Source organism: Sminthopsis crassicaudata, chromosome 1 (genome assembly GCF_048593235.1).
Source record: "Sminthopsis crassicaudata isolate SCR6 chromosome 1, ASM4859323v1, whole genome shotgun sequence".
NCBI lineage: Eukaryota > Metazoa > Chordata > Mammalia > Dasyuromorphia > Dasyuridae > Sminthopsis > Sminthopsis crassicaudata.
The window spans coordinates 458,418,590-458,444,442 of NC_133617.1; the positions used below are offsets into that span (position 1 = coordinate 458,418,590).

The 25,853-nt window shown below is 33.3% G+C and overlaps 1 protein-coding gene across 22 annotated transcripts in view; it reads right to left on the minus strand.

Annotated features, from left to right (window-relative positions):
* The window catches only part of LINGO2 (leucine rich repeat and Ig domain containing 2), a 1,288,153-nt gene that overhangs the window by 835,571 nt on the left and 426,729 nt on the right, over positions 1 to 25,853 (minus strand). For 19 of the 22 annotated variants that reach the window (XR_012484577.1, XR_012484578.1, XR_012484580.1 and 16 more), the window contains one exon: positions 11,155 to 11,227. The exons of 2 other annotated variants lie outside the window; for them this stretch is intronic. The gene's annotated coding sequence lies outside the window, so the exon portion shown is untranslated. Of the gene's footprint in view, positions 1 to 11,154; positions 11,228 to 17,802; positions 18,329 to 25,853 lie in introns of those variants that run through there. One more of the 22 variants, XM_074280821.1, reaches the window with a different exon arrangement.

Sequence of the window (25,853 nt, forward strand, 5' to 3'; positions counted from 1 at the left end):
TCTTTTTCAGGTGTTTGATGAATTCTTTCAATGCCTATTTTCCCTTCTGTTTCTATTATCTCTGGACATCTCTCTTTGATGATTTCCTGTAAAATAGAATCTAGACTCTTTTTTTTCATCATAATTTTCAGGAAGTACAATGATCATCAGATTATCTCTCCTAGATCTATTTTCCAGGTCTATAGATTTTCCCAATAAATACTTGATGTTTTTCTCCAGTTTTTCTTTTTCTTTTTTTTTTTTTTAATTTTGTTTGATTGATTCTTGGTTTCTCAATGAATCATTCATTTCTATTTGTTCATTCCTGATTTTCAATGAGTTATTTTCTTCATTCACATTTTTAATTCTTTGTATATATGTCCAATTGAGTTTTTAAATGAATTATTTTGCTCTGTGGAATTTTTTTCCATTTCATTAATTTTTTTAGTGAGTTATTTTATTTTTCCAATTCATAAATCCTACTTTCCTGTTATTTTTTAACCTTTTCCAATTCACAAATTTTGTTTCCTTGCATTGCCTGTGAATTCTTTATCTTTTCCAATTCAAATTTCTGGATGTTGTTACTCTCTAGCATAGATTCTCTTTCCTTTGTCCATTTATCTTCAAACTCTCTTTTCAGGTCTTTAATAGTCTCTTCTAGGAGAGAGTTATGTGATTGGGGCCAAGTAACATTCCCCTTCAGGGTATTATCTGGAGACTATCTGCTGTTAGCCTCCTCAGCATTAGATATCCTCTCTTTTTCTATACAGAAGCTGTTAATCATTCTCTTTCTGATTAAGGGGTTCCCAGCTTCCTCTACAGAACAGACATATGGAAAGCAGCTGTCTTGTGAACAGGGTGGAAAAGGTACAAGGGTGCTCTGGGAGAGAGTTCCCTCCTCCTCCACCAGAAGTGATTCAGAGCTGGGTTGTGGGTGTGCCCAATGAATGACCCCCATTTTGTAGTCTAGTGACTTCCCTAAGGCTAGAGGCTGAACAGTGAAAGCATCATAATCCCAGGCCAAAGCCCCCTCTGCGGCTGTGGATATTAGCAGCTGACTGGCAAATAGCCCCAGCGCACAGACTAGAAGTATCTCCATCCTGGGAAGCACAGTCACTGTTTTGAGATCTTCACTGCTGTGGAAGTTCCCCTGCCTCAGGCCGAGCCCCCCACTGTGGGATTAGAGGCTGCCCCGGGCTGTATCCCCCCCAGTGCCCAGGAGGTTCTTAATTGCCCCAAGGAACAGCCCCAGAGAGCAGAAGGCATGCCCTGATTTGTGCTGTCTCACTTCCGGTTTGGGGTAGCTATTGGCAGTTTCTGGCAGGTGTTTTTTTTTTTTTTTTTTTTTTTTTTTTTCAAAGTGGCTTGACTTCTCTGTTTGTCTGCTCTTTTGCAAGCAGAATAGAGCTACCAGCCTATGCCAGAATCCTCTGTCTTGGTAGCTTTTCTAACCCCAGAGGCCTCTCCAACCCGATCTGCACAGTAAGCTAGCCTTTAGTCTCTCTCCATCTATGCTGGTCTTTTCCCCCCTCCCTTCATTACAGACCTTTTCTGATGAAATTCCAGATTCTCTTCAGCTGGTAAGTTGTTGTGTTCCTAATCTTCATGCTTTTTACCAGTCCAGTGTTATTTTTGAGGTTGAATTAAAGAGTTGGTATTTGGGTAAGAGAGAGCCTAGAAGTTCTTGTGTATCTTCTCCACCATCTTGGCTCTGTCCCCTGCTTTTTCATTTTTAAGACTAACAATTTGATTTTCCTCTTTCCTTGTTCTAATCAAATTTACCAAAGGTTTATCTATTTTATTGTTTTTTTTCATAGAACTAATTTTTAGTTTTGTTTATTGATTCGATAGTTTTTTCTTTACTTTCAATTTTTAAATTTCTCCTTCTAATTTAGAACTTCAAGTTTAGTATTTGATTGGGAGTATTTAATTTGCTCTTTTTTTTAGCTTTTTTTAAATTTGCAAGCCCAATTCATTGATCTTCTATTTCTCTGTTTTATTCAAATAAACCTCTAAAGAGATAAAATTTCCCCATATTCCTGCTTTGACTGCATCCCACAAATTTTGGTTTGTTGTCTCATTGTTGTCATAATCTTAGGTGAAATTATTACTTGTATCTTTGATGTATCTTTCACTCCTTCATTCTTTAGGATGAGATTATTTAGTTTCCAATTATTTTTGGTCTATTTTCTCCCAACTTTTTGTTAAATGTAGTTTTCATTGCATTGTGATCTGAAATAAATCCATTTACTCTTTCTGCCTTTCTGCATTTAATTTTGAGGTTTTTATGTCTTAATATATGGTCAATTTTTGTATAGGTTCCATGAACTGCTGAGAAGAAAGTGTATTCCTTTCTGTCTCCATTAAGTTTTCTCCAAAGATCTAGCATTCTTAACTTTTCTAATATTCTATAACTCTTCAACTTCCTTTTTATTTGTTTTGTGGTTTGATTTATGTAATTCTGAGAGTGCAAGGTTGAGATCTCCCACTATTATAGTTTTGCTGTCTATTTCTTCTTGCAACTCTCTTAACTTCTCCTTTAGGAATTTTGAAGCTACACCACTTTGTGCATATATGTTTAGTATTGACTTTGCTTCATTGTCCATGTTACCCTTTAGCAAGGTATAGTTTCCTTTATTATCTCTTTTAATTTTTGCTTTTGCTTGATCTGAGATCAGGATGGCTACCATTACTTTTTTGACTTCACCTGAAGCATAATAGATTCTGCTTTAGCCTTTTATCTTTACTCTGTATGTATCACACTGCTTTAAATGTGTATCCTGTAAACAACATATTGTAGGATTCTGGCTTTTTATCCATGTATTTATATATAGTTTTGTTCCCTCTTTAAGTTATTTCTGATGAAAGTAGAGTTGAAGAACCGCCAGCTCTCCTTTCCCATCTAATTCTTTTTTATCAGTTCTTTATCAGGTCTTTTTAACACTTCATTTATACAAGATGATTATTCTTTTTACTTTTTCTTTCCTTTGCTTACTCATTAAGATAGATAGACAGAGAATAGATAGATAGATAGACAGACAGACAGATAGATAGATAGATAGATAGATAGATAGATAGATAGATAGATAGATGTGTGAGTGGGTGGATGGGTAGATAGTGATGTAAATATAGTAACCAGTGTTGTAATCCCCTCTAGTTCTGGAGTGTGAGGGATGATGTCTCTTGCCCAAGTCCCTTACAGGATTATGTTCTTACTGCCAGCAATATTCCTGCCCCACTAATTCTGCATTCACCCCGTTTTTGCTGGTTCCCTCTTGCCTAGGACTGTATCTCAACATCATAGCTTTTTATGGTGTTCTTTATCAGCAAAGTTTCCATCAATCAGACACCCAACATGTGACACTGTATAGAAGGTGTCTAATTGCATTAAGACTAAGTAAGCTTTAAAACTATTCTTTGACAATTTGTACCCTATTTCTATGGGATATATTTTATCAGAGACAGTATAGAACAGTGCAAATAAATGTTGTTTAACATAAATGAAAGTAGGAAAAAAGTAAAATATGTCAAAATAAGCAAATAAAGAAAAGAAGTCTATAAATTATACAAACACGTATACACTTGATGTAATCTAGTAATTCCTTTCACTCCTAATTCTCCTGGTCTATGCCTATCACATTCAGAAATTATTGGGAACCATTTTTTGTTATCCTAGCATGGTATCAATTACATTAAATGGTGCAATAATAATAGGCAGAGGTTTGACAAAGGAGAAACAGAAAGCAAAGTGGGAATATTTGAGCTGAATTTACTAGAATAGTCCTAATAAAGCATTAACTTAGATGAAAGCTTTTACAGAGTACTTGATAGGCAATCAAAAAAGGGAGAAATTATGACAAAGCAAAAATTGACAGCCCTGGTCATTATATAGAACTACTCAAATTATGTACCATTCAAAACAAACAAACTACTATTACAGAAATCAGCTGCTTTCTATTGTTCCCTATGGTTAGGTGGAATTTTAAGTATTTCATAAAGAGGAATCTCTATCTGTAGTAGAAAGAGAGGGTTGTAGGAAATGATTAATTCTTAGATTGAATCTGGACAATATAAACTCTGAAACAGAAAAGTTTCAGTGGTAGCGTGACTTAGATGTAATATCTAACTTTCCTAGAAACTAATGAAGGTAAATTATGAATTGGATATCTTTTAAAAAATTGCAATCTTTATGACTACAGGGATATCATGATTCAGAGATTCAGCTGAATTGTTTAGAAACCAAAAATGTGAAATTGACTGAGAAGAGAGATTTAAAGTTGTTTTTAAATTTTCTGAAGGGCTACAAAGATGGAAATATAGGCATATTTCATTTGTAGTAAATCTGAGGCATCACCATGGGGAAAGTTACCAGAATGATGGTCAGAAATTGGCATTTGGTTCTTGAATACTTTCATACTCTGTATGTTGAATTATTATTATCAACTGATTTAATAAGTATAGTCTTCCAGAAAAGTTGTCTTTTACCCGGGAATCATTTTTTGATATCTATATATTTAACTCTGTCCCCAAGGAAATACCACATTTGAAATTCTGAAAATAAAAGGAGAGATTAATAAATTGAAAGTAAAAAGCCTATTGAACTAATAAACAAAAATAAGAGCAGATTTCATGAAAAAATAAACAAAATAGATAAACCTTTCATCTGATTAGAAAAATGAAAGAAGAAAATCAAATTGTTAGTATCAAAAATGAAAAAGGTGAACTTTCCAGAGGAAATTAAAGCAAAAATTAGGAGATATTTTGCTTATCCATATGTTAATAAATATGAGAATTTAAGTGAAATGAATGAATATTTACAAGATCATAATTTGCCTAGATTAAGAGAGGAAGAAATATATTACTTAATTACTCCTATTTTAGAAAAAGAAATTGAACAAGCTATTAATCATATCCCTAAGAAAAAATCTCCAGGACCAGATGTATTTACATATGAATTGTATCTATTAAAGAACAATGAATTCCAATATTATGCAATTATTTGAAAAAATAGGAAAATAAAGAATAGATCTGGTGGTGATACCTAAACCAGATAGGGTAAAATCAGAGAAAGAAAATTATAGATTTCACTAATGTTTATTGATGGAAAAATCTTAAATAAAATATTTACAAAGATATTATAACAAGTTATTCCAGGGGCAAGTTATTCCATAACATGACCAATTAAGATTTATACCAGGAATGCAGGGCTGATTCAATAGTAAGAAAACTATTAGCACAATTGAATATACCAATAACCAAACTAATAAAAATCGTATGATTTTCTCAACAGATGCAGAAAAAAGCATTTGACAAATCCAACACACATTTGTTTTAAAAGCACTAGGGAATTTTAGAATAAATGGAGTTTTCCTTAAAATGATCACTACAATACAATGAATGCAATACAATCAATACGACACAATTCAAAGTTTTCAGCAAGCATCAGATTTAATGGGGGAATTAAAGAAATTAGAGTAGGTAACGAGGAAAACAAATTATTATTCTTTGCAGATGATATGATGATATATACTTAGAGAACCCTAGAGAATCAACTAAAAACTACTAGGAACAATTCACAACTTTCTCAGTGTTGCAGGATATAAAATAAATACACATAAATCATCAACATTTTATGTATTACCAACAAAGTCTAGCATTAAGTGATACAAAGAGGAATTCCATTTTTTATAATTATAGAAAATATAAAATATTTGGCAGTCTATCTGCCAAGGCAAAGCTAGGAACTATATGAAAATAATTACAAAATACTTTCTACACAAATAATTTCAGATCTAATCATCTGGAACAATGTCAAGTGCTCATGGACAGGTTGAGTTAATATGATAAAAATGGCAATTCTTAACTAAATCTACTTATTAAGTACCATACTAATTAAACTTCCAAGAAATTATTTTACAGAGTAGAAAACCTAATAACAAACTTCATCTGGAAGAACAAAAGATCAAGAATTTTAAGGGAATTAATATAAAAATTCAAATGAAGTTGGGCTAGCTGTGCCAAACCTAATACTATATTATAAATCTGTGATCCCCAAAATCATTTGGTACTGGTTGATCAATGGAATTGGTTAGGTTTACAGAACAAAATAGTCATGACAATAGTAATCTAGTATTTGACAAACCCAAAGACTTCAGCTTTTTGGATAAGAACTCACTATTTGACAACAACAACAACAACAACAACAACAACAACAACCACAAAAAAAAAAAAAAAAACTATTGGGAAAATTGGAAATTATTATGGCAGAAACTAGGCATTGATCCATACCCAACAGTAATTTTCTGGTTAGCTTTCTGGAGGTCTCAGGATCAGCCTTTATTTCAGAAGAATAATCATATGCTAAATAGTCAGGAATAAAGTCCAAAGTCTTTATTGTCTCCTTCACAGTCTGTCTCCTTCACCTGGGGCCAGCTAACTTTCTGAAGGCCCTCCAGAATGGATCTAGGTTTCAGTAGAGGAAATACAGGAGGCAGGAGACCCACCAGAGGCTTGTCCAAGATGGAATGTCTGTGGCTGACTTTGTCATCAGTTTATATACTCTATTACAATTACATTATTACAATCATAAACCAATGAGTATAAACCAATCATTATATCACTAAGGAACCATTATTGGTTGTAAGATTAATCATACTGAACTAGAGAACACACATGCTAAACTAGATAAACATTGTCTTATCAGTTCCACTCAGTTAATACCTTGTTTCAAGTACATTTCTTCAGAATTCTTGTACATTACACCCAACACCTTATACCAAGATAAGTTTCATATAGGTCCATAACTTAGACATAAAGTCTAGATATTCGACATAAAGGTGCTACACATAAAGGGTGATATTATAAGCAAATTAGAAACAAAAACCTGTGAAAATATTTTTACAGTCAAAGGTTCTGATAAAGAGTTGACTCTAATTTATAAAAAACTTATAAAAAAATCAAGCCATTCTCCAATTGATAAATGGTCAAAGGATATGAACAGACAATTTTCAGATGGAGAAATGGAAACTTTCTAACCATATCAAAAGATGTTCCAAATCATTATTAATCAGAAAAATGCAAATTAATAAATTTTAAGACATCACTACACACCTCTCAGATTGGCTAGAATGACAGGAACAGATAATGCTGAATGTTGGAGGGGATGTGGAAAACTGGGACACTGATACATTGATGGTGGAACTTGAACTGATCCAACCATTCTGGAGAGAAATTTGGAACTATGCCCAAAAGGCTATCAAATGGTGCAAATCTTTTGATCCAGCAGTATCCCAAAGAGATCATGAAATGAAGGTGGCCTAGCTGTACCAATCTAAAACTATATTGTAAAGCAGCAATCATCAAAACCATTTGGCATAGGGTAAAAAATAGAGTAGTTGATCAATGGAATAGGTTAGATTCATAGAACAAAATAGTCCATAACTATAGCAATCTAGTTTTTGACAAACTTAAAGGCCCCAGGTTTTGGGATAAGAATTCACTACTTAACAAAAACTGCTGGGAAAATTGGAAACTTCTATGGCAGAAACTAAGCATTAACCCACACCTAATACCATATACCAAGATATGGTCGAAATGGGTTCATGATCTAGACATAAAGAATGATATTATAAACAAATTAGAAGAACCTAAGATAGTTTATATTTCGGATTTATGGAGGAGGTAGGAATTTGTGACCAAAGAAGAATTAGAGATTGATCACAAAATAGATAATTTTGATTATATTAAGCTAAAACGTTATTGTACAAACTAAACTAATGCAGACAAGATTAGAAGGGAAGCAATAAACTGGGAAAACATTTTTTATATTCAAAGGTTTTGATAAAGGTCTCATAATCTAAACTATATAGAGAATTGACTCGACTTTATAAGTTGGAGATTGGCTGAATAAGTTATGGTATATAAATGTTATAGAAAATTATTGTTCTATAATAAACTATCAGCAGGATGATTTCAGAGACTTATATGAACTAATGCTAAGTGAAATGAACATTATATATGGCAACAACAATACAATACACACAATACAATGCTCAATTCTGATGGATGTGGCTCTCTTCAACAATGAGATGATTCCAACCAATTCCTATTGTTCAATGATGAAGATAGCCATCTTCATCAAGAGAGAGGACTGTGAGAACTGAGTGTGGACCACAACATATAGAATTTTCACTCTTTGTATTGTTTTTTGCTTGCATTTTCTTTTGTTTCTCAGGAGTTTTTTTCACTTCTTGATGTGATTTTTCTTTTGCAGCAAGATAACTGTATAATATGTATACATATTTTGGATTCAACATATATATTTAACATATTTAATATGTATTGGACTACCTGTAATCTAGGGAAGGGGGAAGGTGGAAAGAGAGTAAAACTTGAAACAGAAGGTTTTGACCTTCTGACTGACCCTTGGGTCAGTGTTGAAAAATTACATGGGTAATGCATTTGGTTTTTTAAATCAAAAGCTTTAGAAAAAAAATAAATGTTTTTTCCACTGAAAAAATAATTATTTTCTTCAGTTAGCTTTTTAAATCTTCTTTTGCATTTGGCCAATTGAACTTTTATAAGTGTTTTGTTTATTGATTTTTTTTTCCATTTCACAGATTTTATCTATCAATGTTTTACTTTCCTTTTCATATCTATTTTGTAAGGAGTTAAATGCTTTTTCAACTTCATCAAATCTCCTTGCAAAGATTTCCTTTCCCCATTTTCCTTCTAGTTTTCTTTTAAGATCCTTTTTTGAATTCTTCCATGACAGCTTTGTGAAATGAGGCTGATTTCATATCACCCTTCATGGTTTCATCTAGTATTGATTTGCTTTTAGTATTCTCAGGTCTGTAATTCTCTTTCCTCATAAAAGCTGTCTATGGACAGAGTTCATTTTGCTTTTTTGATCATTTTTTTTTAAGTTTGGTGTCTGTTCCTGAGACAAAAGAGCCAAATATGCTTTAGTTTACCCTGAGACAGTTCTGCTGACTGACTTCTGGTGCTGCATAGACATGGCCATGTCTTATGTTGTGAGGTTCAAGGGCCCACAATTTGCCTTTTACATTTGCTATGGATGTCTTACAACAAATCTGCTGAACTACTGGCTTGTAATCAGGACAGTGTAGCTTATGAGCCTCACAGTAGATTACTTTGTGAGGATGTCACAATGTCCTAGCTCCCTGCCCTAGTTCCTTCCTTCAGGCTCCCTGAGATCCGGTTTTGGCTAAGGAGCCTCTCATCCTCCCTGATTGAAACAGATATTTTCTGAATTTTTTTTCCAAAGTATATTTTTCTGGAAATTTTTTATACTCCGAATATTTATGAGTTCTTTCATTCCAAAATCAGTGTAGAGCCTTAATCTGTTGTTAATTTGAGGGAAGCTTAGAGGAGATCACACAGAGACTTGTCTGTTCTCGGTCATCTTGGTTTCAGCCTCTGTACCCATTAAAATTAATTTTTAAAAATATCCTTTTTATTTTTGAAATTATATGGGTTCTTATGAAATATGGGCTAGAAGGATAGGGATCTACTTCAAACTCTTAATTACAAAGGTACATATTAAAACAGCAGCATCTTCTATAATTTCACAATCAATGGCAGATTATTCAGTTCCCATCACTGTAAGCAGGAAAAGAGGCTAATTTATTAGAATTGTTTAATTTGACTGAAATATTAAAGTGCATTGCAAAAATCATCAAAAAGGCAATTAAATTTCAGAGTGTCTCCAAATCATTTCAAGTGTGTCATTTTAAGTGCCACAAGCAACTTGTTTTCTCTGATTGGTACAGCACTTCGAAATTAGCCTGACTCTAAAATAACTACTCATGTTTCTTCATATAATAAATAATTCTCCCTACTCCTAAGCCACCACTTCCACGGTAACATCCTAGAGATCTTTGTGAAATGTGTGCTGTATGATTCATCGTACAATTCTTTATCATCAGCATTATCATCCTCCTCCTCCTTATTAAAATGGTATGGTTATTCACAGAGAAGTAAAAACAAAATATTGTTTGATGCTGTTTATATTATCCCTGTCCACTCAGGCCAAATTCTTCTAAAACTTTGAAATTTTTAAATTTTTATTTCTTGTTTTGTTTTGTCATTTTAAATGTATTTCTGTAGCACATTGATATTCACAGAAAATTTCACATTGGCCAAGTAGTAATAATATTGTGCTTATAGCTGTCTTCCCACTGAGATAGGCTTGCTATATGTTTGCTAGAAATGAGAAATTATCATCATTTCTATAAATGAATTATTGCTTGAAAGTTATCTTTTTCTCTATCGAGTTTTCTTATTTGTGGTACATATGCTTTCTTATTTTATTATTTATACTGGTTCATGTGGCTGAACAATCTCTAATGGGAAAAACAAAATCAAAAACAAAAACAAAAACTGGAGTTCATCTGGAACTTAGGGATTGTGGAAAAAAGAAAAAATCCGATATTTCCATGGTATCAACAAAGACCAAATGAGAATGAAAGTTGTCTTTAATTAATCAATTAATAAGCATATATTAAATAATAAGTACTGTTCTAGGGAATGGGAATGTTTTTTGAAGAGTGTCCCTATTCTCAAAAAGTTGTATCCTACTGAATTATGGGACTATGATTGATTGATATTAGACAGATAAAATCAAATGGCATATTGAAAGGATTAAAGTACACACAGAAAATCTTCATAAAATAGAAGATTATCAATATTATCCATGCATAAGCCAATATCTCCTTTAGAAAGTTTATATTTTGAAAGTTGCAATTTACAAAAAGAATAGTTAAGTAACTCTATTCTGCTAAGACTCAATATGGTGAACGAATCAAAATTGGTCTAAACTGAATGCACTACTTTAGCTTTTATGGGAAGGATTGAATTTCCTGCCTTATTATTCTTATTGTTTGGTCGTTTTGCAAAATAACTGAAGTCTATTTACATACATAAAAGGAGATTTTAATTATATATTATCTACAATATGTTTTGGGGGAGGAACAAAATAAAGATTCAAAGCTTCACTGAAAAAATGTACATCTTATTGTATAAATAGCATAAATAAAAAAAATTAAAATAATCTTTCAAGAAACGCAATATGTATTTTATAGCAATAAAATTTTGATAACACAGTAGTAATTTATTTTATCTTGAAAGTATGTTTAAGTTAAAACCATTGGTTACCTCATATGAAGACAAATCCATTGGAGCAATTAAGCTGTGTGACTGGGAATCTTTCAGATTATTTCCCTTGATACTGTAGAAAAAAGATAAAACAAAACAAAATTTGGCTAAGGAGAATGTTCAGAACAATGTTTTTTGTTTTTTTTTCTCAAGATAATCATTTTTAACTATGGATTCTTCAATAGATCTATTTTCCAACTCTACAGTTGGAAAAGACTTAAAGTGGCATTTAATTCAAACTGAAATATGCTGACCCACATTAGTCAACAGAACTTATGATCAAAGAAAGAGCAAAGAGTGAAATTAGAATTACAGCCCAGATACTAGCCAGGATTAACATAAAAATGTCCATTGTATATTGTAGTTAATTCTGCCTCTGATAGATAAATAATACTAATATAGTAATAATAGTAGTTGTAGTAGTAGTAGTAATACTAGTACTAATAGTAGTAGTAATAATGATAATAATAAAATTTTTTTCCTGTGTCTTGAAAAACAGAACATTGAACAAAGGATTTAAAATCACTATCAAAAAAGCATTGAATTAAATATTTATTCTCCTAGAATTGATGGTTCAAAAATATCTGAAATTTCAAAGGTTCTCACTCCTTTATGTATTCTGAATGTATTCTCTGGTCATCAGCTACAGAAATGAAAAGCTTAACTTCATGTTTAGCATTTACCACTGACTTCCCTGTGTCATTTTGGGTAAGTGATTCTTGTCTAATACCATATCTCTTTGTTCTTGTAAATTCAGAAAAGCTGGATAATGACAATAATTTCTCATAATTTTAACACTTTCATTTTTATAATACATATAGTGCCTAAGTGATACGTGCATTGATTTTTAAGGCTTACTTGTGTAACCAAAATCTTCTAATTTCTTGCAGCAGACAGGAACTAGTCAGGACAGTTAAGTATCACTCCTAGTTATTCTTATCTAAACATCTAGGTTTCAGTCTGGTATTTAGGAAGAGGAGAATACATGGCATACCATCTACTAATCCTCTAACAAAGAATACATTAAGGTTATTTCATAGTTTTTCCTAGAATTAAAATTTTAGAGAAAAAAATGCTTCTTTTAGAGAACCACAGATTTACAACTGTAAGAGGTATATATATATATATATATATATATATATATATATATATATATATATATACACAGAGAGAAAGACAGAGAGAGAGAGAGAGAGAGAGAGACAGAGAGAGAGAGAGAGAGAGAGAGAGAGAGAGACAGAGAGAGAGAGAGAGACAGAGAGAGAGAGAGAGAGAGAGACAGAGAGAGAGACAGAGAGAGAGACAGAGAGAGAGAGACAGAGACAGAGAGAAAACATCTAAGGATCAGCACTTCAGTGACTTAATGTGGTAGAAAGTGGCAAAACCAGAATTCATATCCATTTGACAATGTAAAATACAAATCAAAAGTTCTGAGTGTTTTTAAAAGGAGACTTACTTAGGTAAAATATAAAGAAACATATAAAATAGTTGATAAAAAGGAGGTATGTGAAACATAAGGAAGATTCTGAGGATGACCTTAAAAGTCAATATGCATAATCAAAGTTCATGCGACTACACTTCCACAGATCACTAGATTGTCTTCTTTTTTTTTTCTCAATAGATTTTATTTTCCCAATAACTTGTAAAAATATTTTTCAACATTAATATTTGTAAGATTTTGTGTTCCATTCTTTCTTCCTCCCTAACCTCTCCCCTCCACAAGACAGTAAATAATCTGATATGGGTTATACATGTAAAGTCCTTTTTTTTTTTTTTTTTTTTTTTAAACAAAGTCACTTTATTATAAAATTTTTTGACAGTATATATGCATATGTAATTTTTAATAACATTATCCCTTGTAATCATTTTTCCAAATTATCCCCTCCCTCCCTCTATTCCCTCCCCTAGATGACAGGCAATCCCATACATTTTATATGTGTTACAGTATAACCTAGATACAATATATGTGTGTAAATACCATTTTCTTGTTGCACGTTAAGTATTAGATTACAAAGGTGTAAGTAACCTGGGTAGATAGACAGTAGTGCTAACAATTTACACTCATTTCCCAGTGTTCCTTCTCTGGGTGTAGTTGTTTCTGTCCATCATTGATCAACTGGAAGTGAGTTGGATCTTCTTTATGTTGAAGATATCCACTTCCATCAGAATACATCTTCATTCAGCATTGAAGTGTACAGCGATCTTCTGGTTCTATTCATTTCACTCAGCATCAGTTGATGTAAGTCTTTCCAAACCTCTCTGTATTCGTCCTGCTGGTCATTTCTTACAGAACAGTAATATTCCATAACCTTCATATACCATAATTTACCCAACCATTCTCCAATTGATGGACATCCATTCATCTTCCAGTTTCTAGCTACAACAAAAAGAGCTGCCACAAACATTTTGGCACATACAGGTCCCTTTCCCCTCCTCAGTATTTCTTTGGGATATAAGCCAAATAACAGCAATGATGGATCAAAGGGTATGCACAGTTTGATAACTTTTTGGGCATAGTTCCAAATTGCTCTCCAGAATGGCCGGATTCTTTCACAACTCCACCAACAATGTATTAGTATCCCAGTTTTCCCACATCCCCTCCAACATTCATCATTATTTGTTCCTGTCATCTTAGCCAATCTGACAGGTGTGTAGTGGTATCTCAGAGTTGTCTTAATTTGCATTTCTCTGATCAGTAGTGATTTGGAACACTTTCATATGAGTGGATATAATTTCAATTTCATCATCTGAGAATTTTCTGTTCATATCCTTTGAGCATTTATCTAGATTGTCTACTTTTGAAGAGTTTGGGATAAAGGACAGAACACATTTGAAATAATGGACATCTCCAAAGAAAAGATAGAAAATAACTTGTCAAGGTTTTTTTTTTTTTTTTTTTTTGTATAAGGATTACATTTTAAAGTATGTGTACATGGCTACTTAGCATTGTTGCATTTTGAAAACCTATCTTTGGCATGTTCTCCCATTCAATAAACTAGAGAAAATTATTTCAGTTATGAGTGTCTTTATTATGTACAGGGCAATGAATCATGTTAATATTATAGTGGAAGTGGGGCAGCTAGGTGGTGCGGTGGATAGAGCACCGGCCTTGAGTTCAGGAGGACCCGAGTTCAAATCTGGTCTCAGACACCTAATACATCCTAGCTGTGTGACCCTAGGCAAGTCACTTAACCCCAGACTCAAAAAAAAATACTATAGTGGAAGTAAAGTTGTAGTTTTGATAGTAAAATTAATGAAACTCCAAAGATACTAACACTTTTTAAATGGCCATAATCTAATGTCCTTTTTGACCCCTCTCCAGCTTTTGACACTGTTAATTACACTCTTAGCTTGATGACCTCTTCTCCCTTTAGTTTCATAATACTACTTTTTCTTGGATCTCTTCCTACCTATTTGATTTATCCTTTTCAGTCTCTTTTCCTCGATTTTATCCAGATAATTACTATCAAATACAGGTGTCCTGTATCCTCTTCTCTTCTCTCCTTATAGATATTTATCTTTGTAATATAAGTTCTCATGGATTCAATGATAATCTTTGTTTATGATTTTCACCCCCTACTCACCCCTAGCATCATCATTGAACTTCATTCTTGAAGTTCTAAAAGTCTTCTATACATTTCAAAGTTTTTAAGATGCTTCAGATATTTTAAATTGAACATTTCTGAAAGTCAACTCATGTAATGCCCCAGATCTGCCCAAATTCCTAACTTCCCTATGAGTATGCCTTCCCAGTTACTCAGTCTGACAGTCCAGCCACCATCCTCAACTGTTTATACTTCTAATTGTCCCATTTCAAATCTAATATCAATGCCTATCTAATTTTCCCTTATAATATTTTACATGTACCTCACCTCTGACACTGCAACTACAATAGTAAAGATCTTAATCATCTCATACCTGGACTATTGAAATAGCTTGATCATTTGTTTTTCAGCCACAAATATTTCTTCACTCTAGTACATTCTGCAATGAATTGTCACAGTAATCTTTCTTGATGAAGAGGATGCTCTCAGAAAAAAAAAATTCCTTCATGAATTGAGTACTGTATACAAAGTAATAGCAATATTCTGGAATAACATGTAAATAAATGACTTTGCTATTCTCAGCAGTAAAATGATTCCACAACTACTCAGAAAGTCTTATGATTAAAATCTTATCCATACCCAGAAAATGAACTGATTGCCTCTTAATTCAGACTGAAAAATAGTCTTATTCTTTCCCCTAAGAAATCACATGCAAAGTTATGCAAAACTTTTCCATAAAAAGCCATATGTTTTGTTTTGGTTTTTGGTTTTTCCCCCCACAACATGATCTTTATGGAAAAATGTTGCATAATTTTGCATGTGGTTCTTACAGGAGAGAACCTGGAACTCAGATATAAAAAATGTTTTAAATGCAACTGAGGAAAATAATAAATAAATACATTTTTGTTTTTTATTATAGCTTTTTATTTACAAGATTTATGAATAGGTAATTTTTCAGCATTGACAATTGCTAAACCTTTAGTTCTAATTTTTCCCTTTCTTCGCCCCACCCCCTCCCCCAGATGGCAGGTCGACCAATACATGTTAAATATGTTAAAGTATATATTAAATACAATATATGTATACATATCAATACAGTTATTTTGTTGCACAAGAAGAATCAGACTTTGAAATAATGTACAATTTACCTGTGAAGGAAATAAAAAATGCAAGCATTCTTTTGCTGGGTATAGCTGGTTCTATTCATTATTAAACAAATGGAACTATTTGGTTCATCTCATTGTTGAAGAAAGTTACATCCATCAGAATGTATTGTTGTTGAAGTTTATAATGATCTCCTGGTCCTGCTCATTTCATTCAGCATCAGTTCATGTAAGTCTTTCCAAGTCTTTCTGAAATCCCCCTGTTGATCATTTCTTATAGAAAAATAATATTCCATAACATTCGTATAACATAATTTATTCAGCCATTCTCCAATTGATGGACATCCACTCAGTTTCCAGTTTCTGGCCACTACAAAGAGGGCTGCCACAAATAATTTTTAAAATGGATAAAAAGAAAAAAAAATAACAAAAAAGTTTGGAAAATGCAAAAGGAGATAGATTTTGAAGTAACTACTTAAGTGAGAAAATAAATTGATAAGAAAAATATGGGAAGAATTATATAAATAAATAAAACAAATCAATAAATTAAGTAATGGCTCTAAAATTAGGGAGTTTATCTTAAAAAAACACTAAAATAATCTTTCTAAAGCAGAGATCTAACCACAATATTCCCCCATCCCTAATTAATAAACTCCACTTATCCCCTATTACCCCCAGGATTCAATACAAACTCCTGTTTTGTGTTCAAAAGCTTTTAAAAATTGTCTTTGGCATAATTCCAAATTTGCTGAAGTCCTATTGCTGAGTCAATTTATTCATGTCTGACTCTCTTTGACTCTATTTGCAGTTTTTCTGGTAAAGATATTGGAGCAGGTTGCCATTATCTTCTCCAGCTTATTTTACAGATGAGGAACTGAGGCAAACATGGTTAAGTTACTTGTCCAGGGTCACACAATTAGTAAGTGTCTGAGACTGGACTTGAACTCAGGTCATCCAGGCCCAGCACTTTATCCATAGTACCACCTAGCTGGCCATTCTGACATGCTACCTCTTTAGTCTTCTCATGTTCTCTGTGATCTTTTTTTTTTTCCTTGAATAATATATTCTGCTTCCTAATAGTGGACATTTTCACCAGTTGTCTGCCATGATTGTAATGGTCTCTCTCATCATCTCTAACTCCTGGTATCTCAACTTCTTTCAATATTCAGCCTTTTATAGAAAGTATATCCTGATGACTCTTTCTTTTATTTTCTTCTTAATTGTAGTGCTCTGTTGATTATTTCCGTTTTGTCATATGTGTGTATATGTGTATACAATATGCATATATACACATATATTAAATATAAACATGTGAACAGATACACAAATCTATATTCATAAATGTATATATATATGTGTGTGTGTGTGTGTGTGTGTGTGTGTGTGTGTGTGGTGTGTGTTATATGTGTGTGTATGTATATACATGTATATATATTCAGCCGTTAACAAAATTTTATTGACTAAGAAATTGTAAAAGTCCACAATCATGAGAAAAGGAGCCAGATGTTATTTTGAACTTAAAACAGTAGGGAAATTGAGCCAATGAAAGACTTTGGACACATAGATAGGCGCATACATACCCACCAGCAAGATTTAAACATGCTTCTTTTGTTTGGGTACAGGTTAAGAGTTCATTGGTAAACTTAGATCAAAGTGATTGAAATTAATGAACATTTAAAAGCCATCAGCAACAAACATCCAAATCAGCTACAGAAATAAGATTTCTTTAGGAGTCAAGAGAAACTATTGAAGGCCTTTGAAAGACACTCATTTAAATGTGCTCTTCTCCTCATTTTTATTCTTTTCATTTATTTTATAGAATTCAATTTTTCAGGAGAATTCAAAGAACCTTTGCTACAGATAAAATAGACATTTAGTCTATTACAGATATAGGGATTATTATAAAGAGGTTGAAATGATAAGGAAAGGAAATGGCTTAGCATTAAATCAAGTTAAGGAACAAGCAAAATGTTTGAGGGATTAGCCATTTTTAAAATTACCCTTAGTCTTGACATCTGGGAAATCTTCAAGGACAGTTGCATCTTATCATTGTCTATTATCTATGTATTTAAAATGCATTTTCTTTTCTTCAAACACACACACAGAGAAACAGAGAGAAGAGAAAAGACACAGACAGAGAGAAAGACAGAGAGGTGAGATTGAGTACATAATGTCTAAGAATAGATAAAATGTTCTTTCATTTAAATACCACCATTTGCAGTTGGGAGCAATAAATAATATGCTTTTCAAGTCAGGGTTCAATTATTATTAATTTAATAATTCATTAAGCAGTTATTCATGTTCTTTGTTCATATTATTATATCAGACTCTGTGGGAGATATGATTTAGGTAACATATTTCTTTTATGTGTCTCTGAGCTATTTAATAAATAATTTCTCCTAGTGAAAATTCAGTCAGAACTTGTGCAAACTTATTTAATGCAAACAACCAGAAAATCACACAGCACTATAATGCAGGTGATTTTTATAATTGAAATTCAGTTATAATAATAATAATAGTAGTAGTAGTAGTAATGAAAACATGATTAAGAACTTACAGAAACATACTTCATTGATTAATAGTTAAAGACAGAGATTAAATATCTCTTCATTGATCATTGATTGTAGTGAGAACACTATTATTTGATCATGTTATTTGTTACATACTTCTAGCATGTGTTATGTTACTATGTTACTATTTTACTATGTGTTTATGTAAACTATGTAATTATGTGTAATGCCTCCCATATTGATGGATTTATGTTTCAAAGTCATGATCACCCTATGTTCTAAATCAAAAGAAAGGGGGAGATGTTAGGTTCTTACTAAGTGCTAATGAGATAATGAGATATTAGGTTTTTACTAAGTGCTAAGTCGGTACTTGACAATTCTCTAGTTCCAGCCATGACTGGTAGTTTTACTTATGAATTTCTGGGGAAGAGCTTGCATGCTTATTGCAAGTTCATTGGTTGAAGTAATTTTTCCCAGAAGCCCTTGCATTATCCCACATCCATCATCCCCACAGCGGTGGGATAAATTTCTTAGAAAAGAGAACTTTTCTAAATCATAATGTTCTCTGTGAGCAGGTTTCTTGGGGAGCTTTTGGAGGCAGCCTTAGTTTCAGTTCAGTTCAATAATCCCAAATGCAGCCAGGAGTTAACGTCCAGATCCTTTATTTTTCCTTCCAAGTCTTGTCTCTTTTCCTGGGCTGGTTAGCTTTCTTAGAGGCCTCTCTCTTTGGTTCAGACAGCTCTCTCTGAATGTCTCCATCCAGCACAAAGATGGAAGTTGGAATGAGTCTTGACTCCCCCTCCCAGAGAGTGGGCTTGTGGGTTTCTGTGGGTTTGTGGGTCTGGCCCTGAGAGCTTCTCTCTTATAGTTCTGCCTGACTTAATGAATCTCCTTTACTTCTGAATCTCCTCCTTATATATGCTCTCTTAAAGGTGTGAACTCTAATAAGTACTAAGTACATAACCACTTAGCACTTTGTTTCAAGTTCTGGCCCGGAACATCTCCCGTTTTCTTTTGATTTAGAACATAAGGTGTCATGACCTCCCTGACTTCTTATGGAGATGAGAACCCCAAAAAAGAAGATAATCATGACTTCCCTGACTGCTCAAAAAAGAAATGAAAACACCATAAAAAGGAGGTAGTCACACCCTCCCTGACTTCTCAGGAAGGGAAATGAAAACACCAAAGGAAATGGGAAATCAAATCAGATTAGCGGATTTCTGAAGGGGCTCACTCTTAAAAAAGGTATACATTAATCCATCAATATGGAGGTATTACACATAATTACATAAATTACATAAGCATATAGCAATATAATACAGACTAGAAGTGATGTAGCAAATAACATGAATCAACATGAAGAATTATACATGTCCATAAGTCCTAGAAACAGTCCAAAACCAATCTATTGTCCATTAGTTCATGTGCCAGGAATCCAATAATTCCTAAAAAAATTCAAAGTCCTGCAATAGTCTCATCAACAATTTTTCATCTCAAGGAATCCAATGATTCCTGCTGGTTTTCAAAGTCCTGTAATAGTCTTATCTTGTGTCAGGGAATCCAATGATTCCAGCTGGTTTTCAAGTCCTGCAATAGTCTCATTATCAGCCATGCTCTTTCAGTGTCAGATGTTTCTTAGATCTTCTCCTTTGTTTTGAGATTTTTCTCCTTTTTTGTCTCTCTCCAGATGCTTGTTGCCATCCGTTTCCTTCTTTATAGGTTTCCTTCTCTGTATGTAAAAATACAAGTAAACCCTTTCTCCCAGGCAGTTAACCTATCTAGTTCCCTTCTATTTACCACTTTTCTAGATCTCTCCCCATCACCTGGCAATTGCATTGGAGCTGTTTGCACTGGACACTGCTTTGTTGGTTTAAAAAGCCTGTATTCTCCCCAGTTATAATCCCTTTCTGCTATCTGATTACTTTTTGGCTGACTGATCACATCAGAGTTCTGACCTTCGAAAGACTCTCTGGATGTAAACTCAGCTATCATCATGCCCCAGATATCTCTTGATTGAGGCCTTGGAGCTGGGCCTCACCTCTCATTTCCCTGGGCCAATCTACATTCTGAGGCCCAGTGAAAGCCCTTTTGGATTTTGGACATGGAGTTTTAGGTCTTCTCTCAGCCTGTCTTCTCACTCTCTCTCCCTATGTACACTGAGCTCTTAGATGTCCAACTTTTCCACATTGAAAACATCGATGATTTTCTCTAGAAGTCTGTTGCCAAGAGGGACCACGTCTTCCCATATTCATCATAGTCTGGGTATAATAAGCATTTGTGCCCAATGGGGCACAGTGTCTTATGATCTCCTCTAAAGGATCATCTTTGTGTAGTCCCTATATAATTCTTCTGCAAATCTCATTGGCATTTTCCTTAGCCAGATGTCTGGTCATTATTTCTGTAGCTGCATTCTCTCCAATAATTCTTGTGACAGCTGTTTGGAGACGTCCCACAAAATCCACAAAAGGTTCATTGGAACCTTGCTCTATTTCTGTGAAAGCTTTACATTCATCTTTTTCTGGGAGAGAACCCCAAGCTTTTATTTCAGCCTTATATATTTGCTCATACACTATTATGGGATAATTAATCTGTTCTAAATTCTCTCCATACTGACCTTTACCAGATAGCTACTCAAAAATGATTTGTGCATTAACTCCTGTTTGCCTATTGCTTCTGACTTGAATCGTACATAATTCATGATATTCCAAAAGCCACAACAAGTTTTGTCCAGGTTTTAAACATGTCCTTGCTATGGATTTACAATCATGGGGGTTAAGATTTCATAAGCCAAATTATCTAGTAGCATCTTAACATAAAATGATATAGCTCCATAAAGAGTGCAATCCTTTTTCAAATCCTTATTTTTTTCCAGATCAAAAGGAGTGTATCTTCTTCTTTTTTGACTTGAAGAGTCAAGCTCTTCAATCACAGGGTATTTTTAAATCAGATATATCCTCTCCTTAATTTTTTGCCTTAACCAATGCCTTTTCTAATCTTGTCATAGGCTGCTTCATAGGAGATGCTGATTGTGTTTCTTGCCACTATGAAAAGAGTTGCCAAACATTTTTGCACATGTAAATCTCTTTTTTTCCTTTAAGATCTCTTTGGGATATAGGCCCAATTGAAACACTGCTGGATGAAAAGGTATGCAATTTGATAACTGTTTGAGCATAATTCCAAATTGATCTCCAGAATAGTTGGATCCATTCACAACTCCATGAACAACGTGTCCTAGTTTTCCCACATCACCTCCAAGATTCATTCTTGTCTTTTCCTGTCATCTTAGCCAATCTGAAAAGTGTGGAATGATATCTCAGAATTGTCTTAATTTGCATTTCTCTGATAAATACTGATTTGGAGCACATTTTCATATGACTAAAACATGGTTTTATTTTCTTCATCTGAAAATTGCCTGTACTTTCCCTTTAACCATTTATCAGTTGGAAAATGGCTTGAATTCTTATAAATTTGAATCAATTCTCTATATATTTTAGAAATTAGGCATTTACCAAAACCCTTGAAAATTGCCTGTACTTTTCCTTTAACCATTTATCAGTTGGAAAATGGCTTGAATTCTTATAAATTTGAAATCAATTCTCCACATATTTTAGAAATTAGGCCTTTATCAAAACCCTTGAATGTAAAAAATGTTTCCTTATTTATTGCTGCCTTGCTAATCTTTTCTGCATTAGCTTTGTTTGTACAAGTACTTAATTGCTGGAACTCTGTCTTCCCAGAAATCAGCCAGGGTCAGGATACTCAAAAGTCTTTATTCTTGGTCTTTTGAGGATGCTGTCAGAGGATTAGATCTAACAATCTTCACACCTCCTTCTCCCCAATTTCCTTCTCCTACTCCACACAAGTAACTTCCCCTTCTTTGTCCCACCAATCGAGTCAGCACAGAATAGTTGGGGAGAGTCACCCTTCAAACATGTTACTAGAGAATTGTCCAATTGGCAATTTAGTCTCACCTGTTCCATTATCCACGTGCATTTGCTCAGTTCCAGCCCTTTACACTTAATGAATTCCAAATTATTTTCATAATTGCTGCATTATAATAAATATATTTTGAGATCAATTTAAAACACAAGAATTCCTAATTTCATGTCTAATGCTCCACCTACCCAATTATATATGGCTAACATCAAAGACAGTAAAATAACCTGTATACTCTGACTCATCATATAGTGTGACTTTATTTTATATTATGAATGATTTTATGTTATACTGGAAAGCTTATTACTATATTGGATCTTCAAGCTTTGTTTGTTTGAAAGTGAATTTGTACATGAGACTTCATAGCAAATAACACCATGCCTTGCACTCAGGAACTTAAAACATTTGTCAAATTGAATTGGATCTGTCTTCTTCTCTCCTACTGAAGCTTAACTTTGGAAAAGTGAAAGGGAGGTGAAGTGAATACCAATTAAATCACAGAATATTGGCTGCTTCTGTGTGAAACAGAACTTGGAATCAGTGCATTCATTAATTTGTTTCATATGTGTTTTATCTATATCTCAATTTGTCAAAAATTGTCAAAAGTATTGTTAAATGAATTTCCCTTTGAATTTTTAGGGGTACGTAGAGGAAATTAAGGCTATATAACCTTAATTTTTTTAAACTTTTTAGTTAAGAATTGCTTCTACATATTGGAATAAAATAAATGAGCATAATTTATGCTTTAAAGCAAGCCTTTTTTACATAAGCATCAAAAATTAAAAACCATAATAACAACAATTAAACACAATACATGACAAAGAAAAATACTAGTGAATTTCAGACACATTCTGGCATTGCAATTATTAGCCTATCAACAATAAAATTATACCACTATATTTAAAATTGTAATTAATTTGAAGAAAAATAGTGATATGTAACTTCATATCTTGTTCGTTCTAATTCCAATAGCATATACTATAGTTGTGCCAGAAAAATGTAATGAATGAAGGAATTCTACCATGTATTCATGTCATTGTGAATTTGGCCCTTTTTTGATCCTTTCAAAATTATATTGGAACATATTTTCAAGAAAAAAAAAGTATATGAAACTGCAGATTTAATGATTTACTCTTTTATCTCAAAGTACTTTTATCTCAAAGGTGTTCCTTCAGACAACTCTAAAAATATTTTCTTACACTATTACATAGCATTAGGATTTTCTTATATGAAATCCGTATCTCAAATTCATCGATGAAAAAAGATAATAAAAAAACCAAAAATTCAAAAGTATTTTTTTGAATTTTCCCTGTTAAAAGTTGTCTTCATTTAAAATGAATTTCCTAACTTCAATAGAGAAATGGGAATTTTGGTAGTGTGGAATTTTGATAGTGGACTCTCTTTAGAGTCCACTTTTCTTTTTTTTTATTTAATTTTATAATTATAACTTTTTTTTTGACAGTACATATGCATGGGTAATTTTTTACAACATTATCCCTTGCACTTACTTCTACTCAGATTTTTTCCCTCTCTCCCCCAACCCCCTCTCCCAGATGGCAGGCAGTCTTATACATGTTAAATATATTACAGTATATTCTAGATACAATATATGTGTGTAGAACCGAATTTCTTGTTGCACAGGAAGAATTGGATTCAGAAGGTAAAAATAACAGTTTACACTCATTTGCCAGTGTTCCTTTTCTGGATGTAGCTGATTTTGTCCATCATTAATCAATTGGAATTGGATTAGCTCCTCTTTATGTTGAAGATATCCACTTCCATCAGCATACATCCTCGTACAGTATCATTGTTGAAGTGTATAATGATCTTCTGATTCTGCTGGTTTCACTTAGCATCAGTTGATGTAAGTCTCTCCAAGCCTCTCTGTATTTCTCCTGTTGGTCATTTCTTATAGAACAATAATATTCCATAACATTCATATACCATAATTTACCCAACCATTCTCCAATTGATGGGCATCCATTCAACTTCCAGCTTCTAGCCACTATGAAAAGGGCTGCCACAAATATTTTTGGCACATACATGTCCCTTTCCCTTCTTTAGTATTTCCTTGGGATATAAGCCCAGTAGTAGTATGGCTGGGTCAAAGGGTATGCACGTTTTGATAACTTTTTGGGCATAATTCCAGATTGCTCTCCAGAATGGTTGGATTCTTTCACAACTCCACCAACAATGCATCAGTGTCCCAGTTTTCCCACAGCCCCTCCAACATTCATCGTTATTTGTTCCTGTCATCTTAGACAATCTGACAGGTGTGTAATGATATCTCAGAGTTGTCTTAATTTGCATTTCTCTGATCAATAGTGATTTGGAACACTCTTTCATATGAGTGGAAATAGTTTTAATTTCATCATCTGAAAATTGTTCATATCCTTTGACCATTTATCAATTGGATAATGGCTTGATTTCTTATAAATTAAAGTCAATTCTCTGTATATTTTGGAGAAGAGGCCTTTATGAGAAGCTTTAACTGTAAAAATGTTTTCCCAATTTGTTACTTCCCTTCTAATCTTGTTTGCATTAGTTTTGTTTATGCAGAAACTTTTTAATTTGGTGTAATCAAAATTTTCTATTGTGTGATCAATAATGGTCTCTAGTTCTCCCTTGGACACAAACTCCTTCCTCCTCCACAAGTCTGAGAGGTAAACCATCCCATGTTCCTCCAATTTTTTTATGATTTCGTTCTTTATGCCTAAATCTTGGACCCATTTTGATCTAATCTTAGTATGTGGCGTTAAATGTGGGTCCATGCCTAGTTTCTGCCATACTAATTTCCAGTTTTCCCAGCAGTTTTTGTCAAATAATGAATTCTTATCCCAAAATTTGGGATCTTTGGGGTTGTCAAAGATTAGATTGCTATTTTTATTCACTATCTTGCCCTGTGAACCTAACCTATGCCACTGATCAACTTGTCTATTTCTTAGCCAATACCAAATGGTTTTGGTGACTGTTGCTTTATAATATAGCTTTAAATCAGGTACACTTAGACCACCTTCCTCTGACTTTTTTTTCATTAGTTCCCTTGCAATTCTCGACCTTTTATTCTTCCATATGAATTTTGTTGTTATTTTTCTATGTCATTAAAATAGTTTCTTGGGAGTCTGATTGGTATAGCACTAAATAAATAGATTAGTTTGGGGAGTATTGTCATCTTTATTCTATTCGCTCGGCCTATCCACGAGCACTGAATGTCTTTCCAATTATTTAAATCTGACTTTATTTTTGTGGCAAGTGTTTTGTAATTTTTCTCATATAATTCCTGACTTTCCTTTGGTAGATACAGTCCCAAATATTTTATACTATCGACTGTTATTTTGAATGGAATTTCTCATTGTATCTCTTGCTGTTGGATTGTGTTGGTAATGTATAAAAATGCTGAGGATTTATGTGGATTTATTTTGTACCCTGCAACTTTGCTAAAATTCTGAATTATTTCTAATAGCTTTTTAGCAGAGTCTTTGGGGTTCTCTAAGTATACCATCATGTCATCTGCGAAAAGTGATAATTTGATTTCCTCATTTCCTACTCTAATTCCTTGGATCTCTTTCTCGGCTCCTGTTGCCGAGGCTAGAGTTTCTAGTACT